General features: G+C 42.5%; 1 protein-coding gene across 2 annotated transcripts in view; it reads left to right on the forward strand.

The window, feature by feature from the left end:
• The first annotated feature begins 6,579 nt into the window (after positions 1–6,579).
• MYH9 (myosin heavy chain 9) overlaps positions 6,580–13,687 on the forward strand; it is a 69,606-nt gene continuing 62,498 nt past the window's right edge. The window contains exon 1 of one of the 2 annotated variants that reach the window (XM_079305267.1): positions 6,580–6,735. The gene's annotated coding sequence lies outside the window, so the exon portion shown is untranslated. Of the gene's footprint in view, positions 6,738–13,687 lie in introns of both variants that reach the window. The other variant, XM_079305268.1, reaches the window with a different exon arrangement.

The following is a 13,687-nucleotide window of genomic DNA, read 5'->3' on the forward strand; positions in this document are numbered from 1 at the left end:
GCAGTGGGAATCTGGATGACTTTCTACAGCACTGGAAAAATCCCTTGCTCTTAACATCTCTTGGGCATACTAGAGAATTTCAAGCTAGTTTCACTTTGTCCTCAGCCAGCTTCCTGAAATGAGAACCACAGGGCCACTTCATTTGAGCAAATATTTGGCCTTGATTACTGTAGCAGGCTGAGCCCAAAAACAAACAGCGGACATGGGATAAACTGAGAGGCACCATTAGTGGAGAAGAATCTCACACAGTAACCTCAGGAAAGGCAGCAAGCTGAAAGTAGGGGTGCTTTCTTGTCTTTTTGTAAGGAGGGTGTTAAATAAAAAGGGGAACTAATTTCATCCTGATAGAGGAAGAGGGAAGTGAACATTCATCTAGATGCCTTTTGTTTAGAGGTCTGTTAAAGGTGACTGATGCTGAAAAGCAATTAAAACAATAATACATTTTGTGAAGTAGTTAAATGTTGTCACTCTTATGTGTTCCCTGAACCAAGTCCTGTTTTTGTTATAGCACAATTACTCTGCTACTGAATTCTTGGTTCTGTGAAAACATAGCGCAGCCTGAGACCTACAGAAGGAAAATAGAAGCAGAAAATAGAAGCAGAAAGCTCTCCACAGCCCTACCTTATCAGAGTGAATTAAACAATATTTAGATGGATTTGTCAGTCTCTTTAAAGTGTATTTTTCTTATCAATACCTCACCCAAGCCTGGTTTATCATAAGCATGACAGGTGCAGGGTGGCAGAGGGGAAGGAGAAGGATGCTATTCTCCTTTCAACTTATCCTCTGCTAAGAGGAATGCCCCCAAGCCCTTCTGAACTCAGGAATCTGAAGCATTTCTTACCCCCTCTGAGAAAGAGAGAAGGAAAAGGAGGTATTTGAGATGTTAATAAAGGCTCCTTAACAATTGTTGAACCAGGGAGCTGTGAGGCCAGGGCAGACAAGCCTAAAATTTTGTACTTGCTGAATTATCACTGAAGAAACTAAAGTGTAACAGATGGTATGAAAATGATTGTTTTCTTCAGAAAAACAAACAAACAACAACAACAACAACAACAAAAACAAACAAAACCAAAGCCTCAACAATCTGCCCCTCCCCACCCCGCCAAAAAACAAAAAACCCCAAAAAACTAAACCCCTAAAAAAGCTCCCCCCAAAAAGCCACAAAAAAACCCCAACTGTTGCTATGCTTTTTTAAAGGCAGGTAAGAAGATATTTTCTGTCAGCATTTTGGACAAGTCTGGGTAGGCCCAAATCAGGAAAATCAGATTCCAAATCTGAGTTTTGGGACAAAGAGTATTTTGCTGGATAGATTGTATTCGTGTTGGCCATTTTGTATACTGGTGTTGAATGCCAGCTTTTTTCAATTTAAAGCTGAGTAGAGCATAGGGGGTAGCAGGAGAATAGGGCTAGAGGAAACAGATTTGAAGAGGATATAATGAACTGAAAAATGTCTATTGCTTAGCACTGTGGTTCCATTTAAATGGCAGAGGTACCTCTTGGATGTAAAGAGCTCTGGGCCATTATTCTTAGTATGCCAGATCAGGAATATGGTGTCTGTATCCATACCAAGTGCTGTAATCTTATCTCAGGGACTGGAGTATCTCTCAAGCTCCAAGAAGACTCTTCCTTTGCCTCAGATAGTTTTCATCTAGGTGTGTTTCTGAGGAAATTTCATGGCTTCAGCCAGAGCACAGCTGTTTGATAACCTGCTTCCCAAACAGGGTCCTTTCTACAGGGTGTCATTCACATTTTATTGAAGGAAAGGAGTCTGGCATGTGATAAATATACTTACTCCAGTACAGTGGTAGAGAAGTGTGCCTCTGAATAGTATCCCAAATGACCAGAGATGCTGCATGTAAATTGTTTCTTTTTCAGCAACACATCCTGTCATTAATGTATTGAGAAAGTAAAAACATGTTCCTCTTTTACTAAAGTTGAAGCAAGACCTACAATGAGAGAACAGGAGTTCAGCAGGTTGTTCACATGGAACTGTGGGGTGGAGGCTTGGGGAGAGATGAAAAATAGAATAACTGTTTTAATGCTAGAGTATGCCAGGTACAGCTCCTCCCTTCCTCCCCTGTCTTGGGGTGCACATGTATTTCCTTCTTAAATTTTCTCCATCAGCAAAGTCACTTTAAAAGACTCCCATCACAGTGCCTTTGTTTAATCCCTCAGTTGTGCTGATGCATCTCTCTGAGGGCCTATAAACTAGATCAGTGAACTGATCTTTTTTTCTTGACCTTTTTTTAGCTGTTCTTCAGTTATCCAGTGTACAATATGACTTTTTAAACATCTTCACCACCACTGCTGGAGCAGCAGCAAGCTGTGTCACAAATGTCTTGTGGGAGACTAGACAACATCAATTGCACTTTGACATATGAAAGTGAGCCAATTAAACCTTACTTTTTCTACAGCCATGCCAGTAGCTTGGTAGTTCTGCTAAGGGTAACATCATTCCGTAACAAAAAGACAACTCTCCTCCTAACATCTGCTCCTGGCTGCTTCTGAGACTGGTTACCCGAGACACATTTCACTCACTGGTTCTCTGACACACACACTCCTCCCACCCCTCAGGGGAAATATCGCTTTCACTCCTTCCACATCTCTTAAGATGGCTTTCCACCTTTCACACCCTCACAGTTTGGATGTGGCATTTGGTTTGGGCGCAGAACAATAAAGAATTGGTGTAAAGGGAAAAGGAAGTTATGTACTAATACATGGTGCTTAAATTGCATACAAATTTCAGGTTGCTCAGAGGCACAAAGTCCGCAGACATACGTGTCTTTCTTCTACAGAACCGCCTCCAAAGAGCCACTTCCTTTTGCTACAATACCTGAAAATGCTTCAAGTTCTCATCTGCATTTATAGCTGCTACTTTGTATGGGTGTAGCTATTAAAGCCGCTTCAGAGCTGCTTCTCTAAAGAAATTCTAATTATGAATCTGCACTGCAACAACTAAGGTTGCAAGTTTTGCAAAAGCAGAGTTCAGGCTTCTTAGCAACACCAGATTGTGACATTCTCCAGATCTGTACATGTGCGGTTTCTGTCTAAAGCCACTGTGGTTAGAGTTTAGCAATGTGACTCCTTCGATGGAGTAAACACCTTTTTGTCTCTGTCATTCTTCTTGTGACACTCTCTCCAGCCTGTCAGTAAGAAACTAGTTTTGGAAGAGTTTTTTTTCCTGCCTCCTAAAGCATTGAAAATTATTCACCAAAATTAATTTGGCCACTTTTATATATTTGTCAGATACAAAAAAATCAAATTTCGCTACATTTATTGGTGATTAGTGAAGTGCAGGCTTCTCCCAGGGCTTGCTGTTTGCCAACAAAATTAAATAAAATTTGTTTGCAACAAACTTAAGACCAGTGTAGGAGAAAACACTGTAGTCCAGCAAGGTGGCCCTTTGTCTGGTGTGTAAAAGCTGGAAATTGAAGAAGTATCTCTGGATGCTCACTGCCTCATAGATTTGTTTCCCTCTGCAAATACTACAGTGCCATTAATTTATTCAAACTGGTAAATCTATTTGCTGTTGAGAAGTTTTCCAGAATGCAGTGCCTTTACAGGTTCATTCTTCCAAATGATGCTGGCTTGCAAACACTGATGGAAGATGTGAGTGAAGTTGATCAGAAAGATCCACATAAACATCCTGTGAATTTGTAGAAAGTAACAGATGTATAAAATCAGTCTGATGGCTCTTTTAGTCATTCTTGGTTTTTTGCAGAGGTGTGTCTCCTTTCCTGGGTAACTTCCTGCCAAAAAAAAAACAAAAAACCAACCTATTGCACTTGTTTTCAAGGTAATCAAGCTACAGAAAACAGACAATTAAAATCTGACTTGCCTCAAGTATGGCACATTTACAAATCAGACCATGAGGGAAGCACAGTTTTCCATAGAGGTGGGATACACTTTTTGTGGAAGGGAAGCATGGTGTAGATCTGCACCAATCTTTGTTCTGAACTCAGTTTTGATGCTTTACTGATGAAGCCATCAGGAAAGTTTTGTTCTCAATTAAACAGGAGTAAGGCCAAGTTCTTAGATTTATATTAAAAAAAAAAAAAAAAAAAAAGTGCCAAACCTAAAGAAGGCAGTCCAGTCTGACCTTAACCTTCAATCTGAGCATCAGGAAGAATAGAGAACATATGCAAGTGTGAGAGTCAGAGAAGAATAAAAAAATTTTAATTACCAATATTATACACTCTTCAACATTAACTTTGTGACAGCCTTTTTACGTCTGCATTTCATGCTCCCAGTTGTTATCTTCTATTTCCAAAATAACTACTGCTGTCAGTTCATGTTGCCTTTTGTACTTGCTTTCCTAGCTAAGATCTGCTGCTTTTCCTCCTTTAAAAGCTCTGTTTAGACTTGATACTGACTAGACTCCTTTCCTTTCTCAGCCACTTGGCCAATGATGAAGCTTCTCATGTTCTTAAGAAGCTTTTGACATATTTGGTTACCTCCACTATTTTCCTTCTGCTTCATTTTTGTGGAAGAACTTAAAACCCTCTTGTTCAGCCAGTAAATATCTGTTCCATATGTTGGTCACTTTTTTTCGTGGCTCAATATGAGCCACTGGATTGTTTGACCATAGAATCATGGAATGGTTTGGGTTGGAAGAGACATTAAAGATCAGGCAGTTTCAAGTCCCATGACCTGGGCAGGGATACCTTTCACTAAACCAGGTTACTCAGAACTCCATCCACTCTGTCCTTGAACACTTCCAGGGATGGGGCATCTACAATTTCTTTGGGCAACCTCTGCAAGTGCCTCATCACCCCCATGGTAATTCCAAAGGTATCTGGTTATGTAGGTAGCTGTCTGTCACAATTCCAGCTTCCTTTCATTTTCTGCCTTGAAGTACTAATGAAAACATATCCTTGTATCTTCCCTTCTCACTGCCAAATTAAATTCTCATGTATATTTTGCATCTGTATTTACATTTCTCACCTCAGCCTCTGACAGTGACACCTCTGTGTCCCTGATACTCACTGCACAACCTTTCAGTGATTTCTCCCACTGTCTTCTGTGTCTTGAGATAAAAATGTTTAGGATTGTTTCCAAACTGCTGTAGTGAACCTTTCTAAGCCTGAAGTGTTTCACTCAGACAAGAAATGCTTACTTTAGATACTTCTCCACTAACTTCCCTCTTTATTCAAGCCTCTTTAACTTCATTTGCCTCTTCTGCTTGTAGCTTTGATACAGCCACCAGTAAATCTTGTCTTGCATTTTCTGTCACTGGCACCTAGATCTGCAAATGCACCCTCCTTGTACAAAGTATGAAGTCATAAAGGGAAGGAGCCTTGTATTTCTATATGCTCATAAAATGTGCAGTAAATCTTATCTGCTTTTCTGGATCCAACATATATGCTATACTCCTTTGAGAAGGACTTTGGTCTTGCATCCGGGCTATTTCTTCATCCTTTAGCTCATTCCTGAAGTTCCACTTGATATAAGGAGGCAGAACTATACCCCCTTTGTCTTTTCACACCTCAGTGTTTCAGTAAGCCTTTTAAAATACATTTCAGGCCACGTGCACTGGCTGTTCAAACACCTCAGCAGCATCAGGAGCAGCTTACACTCGTGCTTCTGCCTGCCTCAGTTTTGTCCCTTAGAGTCCAGTGAAAGGAAACAAAGCTGGGTGAGGGATCTGGAGGAAAAGTCATATGAGAAGGGGAGGAACCTGCAGCTGTTGAGCCTGGAGAAAAGGAGGCTCAGGGGAGACCTGGCCGCTCTCTACAGCTGCCTGAGAGGAGGGGGGAGCCAGCAAGGGGTCAGTCTCCTCTCCCAGGCAACCAGTGACAGCGTGAGATCGTGGCCTCAAGCTGAGGCACTAGGACATTACGAGGAATTTCTTCAAAGAAAGTGATTAGACACTGGGATGGGCTGCCCAGGGAGGTGGTGGGGTAATCTTTATCACCTCACAGGGATGTGTTCAAGGAAAGCCTGGAAGTGGGGTCTGGTTGACATGGTGTTCGGTCACAGCTTGGACTCCACGATCTCAGAGATCTTTTGCAACCTAACTGACCCCGTGAAACAAAATTTTGACTGGCATCTTCCTGTCGCAGGTATTTTGCAGTACAATAAGGATGAGTGGGAACCTCTGGACCGGGACACCCCCCACCCACAACTCCCACCTCGGAGCGCTTCAGGCCCGCAGCCTGTGGCCCAGCTCAGCCCCATTCCCGCTCCCGGCCCCGGCCGCACCCGGTGCCCTCAGGAGCACCGCAGCCCGGCGCGAGGCATTGTGGGGCTGGCGCGGCGTGGGGCATTGTAGGGGCGGCTCGGCCGGGCTCCATCCCAGCGGATGGGAGCGGGGGAGCCCAGCCCGGCCCCGCAGCCGGCGGTGGGGAGCCCTCAGCGCCCCCGAACCCCCGCGGGCCCGCCGCTCCCCGCCCGACCGGCAGCGGAGCCGGGCTGGGCTGGGCTCAGCTGGGCGGGGCCGGGCGGGGCGCACGGGCGTTGCTAACGGCTCAACGGCTTCCTCAGCCGCCGCACGCCTCGCCGCTCTGATTGGCCACTATGGTCGTCAATTTCCGCGGGCGGCGGCGCGATTGGCGGGCGGCGGCGCGGGGGGCGGGGCGGCCCCGCCCGGGCGGGCGGGCGGCTCAGCAGAGCCGGTGAGCGAGCGGCGGTCGCGGTGCCGCGGGAGGAGCCGCAGCCGGAGGACGCCGCACTCTTGCCGTGAGGAGCGCAGCCGCCGCCGCGGCGTTTCCTTCCCTCCACCGTAGCCGGGCTCAGGTGAAGCCGCTCGGGCGGGGCGGTGGGCGCGGGTGGCTCCGGTTTGTCCCCCCTGGCGCCGCGCTTCCCTCCCTCCCTTCCCTCGCCGGGTTTGGCGCCTCTTTGTCCGGCCGCGCGAGGAGGCTCCGCTGTCCCGCCGCTCCGCCGCTGCCTCCCCGCGGGAGCCGCCGTGCCGGGGTGCTCCCTGTGTCCCCGCTGTGCCCGCGGAGCTGCCGCTCTGCTCCCCGCGGACCGGCCTCCCGCAGGTGGGGTGGGTGCTTGGCGCTGCTTCCCGCCGGAGCCAGCTCCTTCCCCTCCCTCCCTCCCTCCCTCCTTCCCTGCGGTGCCCGGCCCGCGGGGGCTGTCAGGGCTGCAGCCTGAGTCACGGGCTGACAGCCCTCCTGCCGACACCGCCATGGGCTTGGCTTCCGCCCGCCCGCCCGGCTCCACTTCCTCGTTCGGTTTGGGCCAGGAGAGAGGGAGGGAGGAGGAGGGAGTGACAGGGCAAGATGAAGCTTGCACCGAGAGCTCTTGCAGATAGCTTGTGCTTTCAGGCATCACCTCCAACCGAGTAGTAAAAGTTCTCCGGCTTTGAGTGGTATCTTTACCAACTTGTCCTCGGTAGGTGTGGAAAGTAACAAGCTTCATGGTGCCTGTCCGGAGAGTCTAATGGGGATTGCTCCTAATTTTTCTTAACACAGGGGGAAATGAGTTACGCTTCTGGTAATAAAGGGAGATTTTTCAGAAGTAAACTTTTTTTGGTCAGCAAGCTCTGCATGCAGTGACTCTTTTATTCCACTTTCTTTTCCTCCTTACAATTCCTTTCCTTCTTTTTTTCCTCTTGAAACACTCTTTGTGCTTTTCATCTTTCCTCTTCTCTAGGTTTTTCTTCTGTATCCTATGTCATGGTGTCCTGAGCCACACTCCCATCAGCGTGCACTAAGAACCTAAGCTTTTTTTTTTTTAACTGGGCGAGTCTTCCAAAACAGAGGAGTCTCTCAAATAGTGCGTAAAAAGTTATGCTTCAAACTTGTAAAGATACTGTGGTAGTCTGCAGGCCAAGGTCCATGTATAATTTGTATGCTGTAAGGAAATACAAGGTAACTTCCATGAAGGCTGTTGAACCATGGATTGAAGGATTAAATTACACATTCTTGACTCTTGTATACATCTCCTGTTGGTCGGGCTAGGTATGGTAAAGTTTTAACTCCAAAGTAACAGCTCTCTAATCAGTTACTGCCTGTGGAAAATGCTTTTGAAATTAGTCATTAGGTCACAATGTGACTAAGTTCAGATATCGATGGCATTCCAGCAAAAATGGCAAATCCTGGTGCAGATATGTATTGACTCATGGATGCACTGTCTGGATCTGTAGTGCTCTCACAAGGTTTCAAGGAGATAAACAAATATTTTTATTAACTAAAGAGTTGTAGTGAAGGGAAGTCAATTAATAAATGTAAGTGGCACAGAAGGGTTTTGAAGTTGTTAATCACAATTTCCTAAACTGTATAAACACAAGACTTTATGCTAATCTGACCTTGTGAAAATTAACTACAAGGAAATCATGGAACAGTTCCGTGATGTTCCATATCAGGTGGAATTGCTGAAATTGACGTGTTCCGCTTCATGATAGCTTTATTGCACTTATTCATAGTGTGTGCACTGTCTTTATAGAGGTGGACAGGCAAAATTTTCTGTAACTCCAAAGTAGAAGCAACATTGGTAGTAGTGGGTAGAAATGGGGATCTGAACTTGTTCACTGACCTGAAACGTCAAAGTGAGTGTGACCGGTGCCAAGCTGGTGAGTGATGTGGTTCTTTTTGGAATCTGGTGTTATCTCTTGGATGCTTGACTTGTGTAGCCAAGGTCTGATTTTGGAAGATCTCTGGAAGAAGAGTCTGTGACCTCTGGAGAAGTGTTTGTACTGCTGAGTAGCCTGTGTCTGTTTCTGTATAAACAGGAAGACTTAATAGTCAGGTTCTGTCTACCCCAAAAAAAATGAGTGGAGAAACTGAAGTCCTGTTATTGGCCTTTGTGTAGATTGTTAGGATATTTCTACCGTGGCCCTGGGTTGGTTTTTTGTTGGGTTTTGTTTTTGTTTTTTTTCCTTTCAAGTTTAATCTTTTAAGAAAGAAGTTGCCACATGATAATTTCATCTCAAGAGATAAAGAATTTTTTCATTATTTCCTCTTGGTAGATTTTTGTGTGCTTCAGAATGTTTTAAGAAGACAAATAGCTTGTGAGAGCTGCACCATAATTTTTTAAATTAATCTAATGAAAAAATAATGATGATGATAATAATGAAAAAAAACCCAACCCAACCTTGTCCTGTAAAATCATAGGAAAGAGATTAGAAAAATCTCTCACTTAGGAAGCTGAAATAATCTTTATTGTCCAGCACATTATTTAGGTATTATGCAAAATGTTGGAGAGTGTTCAAGCTGTGAAACCGATGGTAGCTCTAATATTCACTCATCTTCATGTTGAAAACTGCCTTGCAGTTGGATGCCACAGGTGTTTGAGTCTCTTTGCAACATTACTTGGCACTGCAAATGTATCTACAGTAAACCACTTCAACAAACTGTCTTGAAAATCCGAACCATTTGTATCTTGGAAAGTCTTTAAAAAATAATGTACTGAGTGTTTTAATTTAATAATTCACAGGTTAGTCGTGTGTCAGGCTATTCACTTGAGGGTATGTGGGAGGGCATGCATATCAGCTACTACTAGCTTTGTGAAAATGCACTTCACTTGTACTGGGAGATTAGTCTGTCTGTGCTCAGATTTCGGATTTGGTTCTGTTAATTTCCAGAACAAAGGAGGCCAGGCACGTGTCAGAGGTATTGTGATTTCTGAGCTGATTCTGCTCAGTCTTCTGCTTCCACCCCATCCCTGGGCCTGTGTCTTGCCCAGATTGATGTTGCTTATGGATTAGTGTGACTGTAATAGGGTGAGATTATAAGTGGACCCATGGGAGTTACAGGAACTCATCTAGTTAATGCAAGGTTTACTGAAAGGGGAAGTCAAAGCTAAGGTTTGTGTTATCCCCCACAGTGCATCTACTTTTTTGTGTGGTAGCTTTGGGTTATTGGGTAACATGCTGAAATTGAGGACTAGAGTGCATTTTAGAGGCTCAGAATTAGTGTGCACGTCTACTAAAAGGTGTCCAAAACCTTAATCCTCAGTGTATGATTTAATGTATTTTTGTTGGTTTGACTTAACAGTGCACTCAGTGCCCTCTAACATAAATTTTTTTCTTTGATTTCTTGTGTAAATATCTTGTTACTCTTTGCTTTCTTAGTTTATAATTGAGGCAGAGCTGTTTGCATGTTAAGTAGAGAAATTGTGTGCCTGACATTAAGTCTTCTGTGGGTTGGAACAAAACTGTAATAGCAGAGGATTGCCTACAGCAGCATTGTTTTTGCTGGCAGTTGTTCTAACTTAATGGTGGCTCGGTGACCTTGTACCTTAAATTTCTTTTCAGTTTAACCACACCATGGTTCTAATTGAGTTTTCTAGTGTAGAAAGAGATGGAAACTAGCAACCTGATTTTAATAGAGTATGCTGAGGCAAAAACACAAATGCAACTTCTGCCCTGGAAGCTAATGCAAATGGGTGTTGTCCAACTAAATGAAATGCATCAATTTACAAGTTCATCTTAATTATGGTTTATCCGCTTCGCTTTTTTCTTCAGTGGCTGTGAGAACTTGTTCGGAGTACTTGAAGTAATAATCTCAACACCCATTTGTCTTGTAGTCCTAGGCCACTGTAGTGGTTTAACAGCTTCTGACCTCACTCCAACCCAGTTGTGTTCAGCATAATGGGTTAGTCCCCATTTTCAGTTAATGGCCCTTTGGCCTGTTACTGTTCATCACAATATCTTGCCTTTCTGAGCACCCTAAAGAGTCTGGAGAGAAAGTAGTGTCTGCAGTTTTCTGGTGATGGGGCTGTGATTGATTGCATTGTGTGATACTTCTGGAGCTAATACTGCTAAATCATGTCCTTTTTAACCATAGCGGAAGGGAAACTGGAAAATTGATCTGACATACTTTGTCTACTGTAAATTATTTCTTGTAGAAGTATAACAAATGTGTTGCTGCTGGTTGCAGAGAGGCATAATGAAATGCAATGCTTGCTGTATGCTGTGTCTTGATTCCATGACCTATTTATGAAATTTATGCCTCCAGAGTTTTGCACATAGGGTTTGGATTCTGTTTTGTCTTCATGACTAGAAATTTAAATTTCTCCTAATGCATGTATGCTGATATTAATGAGAGCAGTAAATAAAACCACATGGATGAGTGACTTCAGTAAACTCAGGCTAATAATTAATACATTAAGGGAAACTTAACTTTGAAATCTGTATCATAAAGTCTCCTTAACTGATGAATACTTTCATTCATCAAGAGCTACCATTTTAATGGGTCTTGGCAGGAAATCCATTGTGATATATGTCTCTGCACAGAACTTGAGTTCTGATTTGCGTGTAAGCAAAGTGGGCATTCAGACTTGTAAGAAAAAAGGTTTAGAGAAATTTTACAGCTCTATTTTGTCAGTTGTGTGCAGTCAGAGGGTTTTTTGTCCTGCTGGGCAGCTTCCTGTTTAAAATCTAAGACTTGAAGCATACTCTTGTAATAGTTTACTTTGCTTTTTATTGTTTGTAGTGATGAGAGTACATTCACCTGTGTTTTTCTTTTAAGCTCAAGATCTGACCAGTTCATTTGATTTTAGGCTCTTGTAAGCAACCTTGGAGGTGCAGTAGATTTGACTTTGGTTAAAGTTGGTTATGGCCAACAACCAACCCAGTTAATTTTAATAGCAGAGTTGTTTTAAATGTTCAAGGAAAAAAAAAAAGGAAACTACAGCCAAATCTCAATTTAAAATTTGGTTGCTTCTGTTTTTTTTTTTTCCAAATGCAACTGACTTAACAGAACTGTATTATCAGTTTGTAGGTACATTGTTAGGGAGTAAGCTCTTTTTGACAGGGACTGTTACATGTAGATGTACTTGCCATTTAGTGCAAGAGATTCCAAGCTTTCTGTGCCAGAATTGATAAAATCAGATATTTTGAAATGTGTGAACAAAGTAACTTTCATTGATGTGCTATCAATTTAAGGAAAACAAACCTTATCTTAGGATTTAGACATATTTGAACAGACATAGGATGTCCAGATGAAAGAACTTCACAAGAAATGCTGAATGGAAATCTGAAATAAAATCAGTGAACTGGATTAGAAAGTTCCTGGCCAAGCACTTAAAACTAATTGGTTTATAAGGTAAATTCATTTTTGCACCTCTTTTTTTAATGTAGATGAAGAAAAATACTCTCAGGCTTCTGTGTTGGATATATCAGTCATAGTTTAAAATGCAGAGGAAGGTATTGACATTTTGCTGTGGATTTTTGTGGTGATTGTGATGATGGATAGCTGTGTGTTTAACAGTTAGTGGAACAGGTCTGAAGGGGAGGATTTGAGATGAAGATAGCCAGAAACTGCAATTTAATTCATAAATTTCTCATTGAGGTGACTATCTAGAAAACAGCTTTAATTTTTGCTTGTAAATGTGTATGAAGTAGTCCAAGAAATATTTCTTTTGTATTAGTGGAGTTCCATTTTTTTAGCAGAATGCCACTTAAATATATTGTATTCTTCATAGTTGTGGTTCTGACATCACTTTTTTTTCATTGTTCAGAGATAGAAATGTTTTTTATCCCTTTCTGACATCAAGTAGAATGTATTCAGACTTCTCAGAATTGTTTAAATAATTGGAAGTATGGATGCAGATATATAGTAGACTACCTAAAATAGTTAAGTAATCGGATACTTGAAATTGCTGGGTTTCAAGTGGATGTGTCTGCATATTGACCAAGTAAATTTTCTTTCTTAGAGGAGCATAAATACCAAATAAGATTTCTCTACAAGCACAAAAACTCTTTAAACTGTGACTTAAGATTTGTGACTTAACCCAGACAATAAAAGCTAAGCTAACTGGTTTATGTTGCAGTATGAATCTTTATAGCAGACACTAAAGTCTGTGACATTTCATTACACAGTAAATTATTGTGAATTGGTTTAATGGCCCTTTCCAAGCTTAATGCAGTATATGATGGGAAAAGTAAAATGAGAACACCCAAATGTGGTGAGAAAGATGTATTAGTCATAAAAGAAGGATTGCCAATTTATTAGGAAAATTAATGTAACTTCTAAAAACTATCCACATTGTCCATGTAGCACTGACATATACATGTGCACAATCAGTTTATCTTCTTCTTCCACATGGTGGGAGGTAATCTTTTATGTGGCAAATCCTGATTTTTTTTCCTAATGGGCAAAACAATATAAATAAATTTAAATTCTTTAGTGCTCGAAAAACTAGATGTTGACTTAACTGTTAAATATCACCATGTTGTGTTATTGCTAATTCTGTCAGGGGAAAGTGCAGCTGCAGTAGTGGTTCAGCTCTTGCCCATGTAGATAAAGAGAGCAGTATCAGACACTCCTGGGATTGATTGGGTTGGAAGGGACCTTAAAGATGATTTTGTTGCAATCCCCTGCCATGAGGGAAGCCTTTCACTAGGCCAGGTTGCTCAGAGCCCCATCCAGCCTGACCTTGAATGCTTCCAGGGATGAGGCATCCACAGCTTCCCTGGGCAGCCTGTCCCAGTGCCTCACCACCACAGCACTGCCGTGTATATGGCTGTGGACAGTGTGGAAACCATGGTGGAAACACACAAAGCTGTTTGGCTACTCTGTGGTCAGTGCTCCCCTATGTTGTTCTTTATCCTTTTAGGGCAGAAAGCAAAACTTTATTGGAAACTTTCAAATTGTGTTTGTTTTCTCATATGGGCACCATGGGACTTTTTTTTTCTCAAAAGAAGTGTTTTCTTGTATTGCCAGAATAGAGAAGATTTTTTTATGCCAGATAGCCATGATTGTAATAGTCCAGACTAAGTTTCTACTTCAAATGCCCTTGC

This window comes from Erithacus rubecula (genome assembly GCF_903797595.1).
Source record: "Erithacus rubecula genome assembly, chromosome: 4".
Lineage (NCBI taxonomy): Eukaryota > Metazoa > Chordata > Aves > Passeriformes > Muscicapidae > Erithacus > Erithacus rubecula.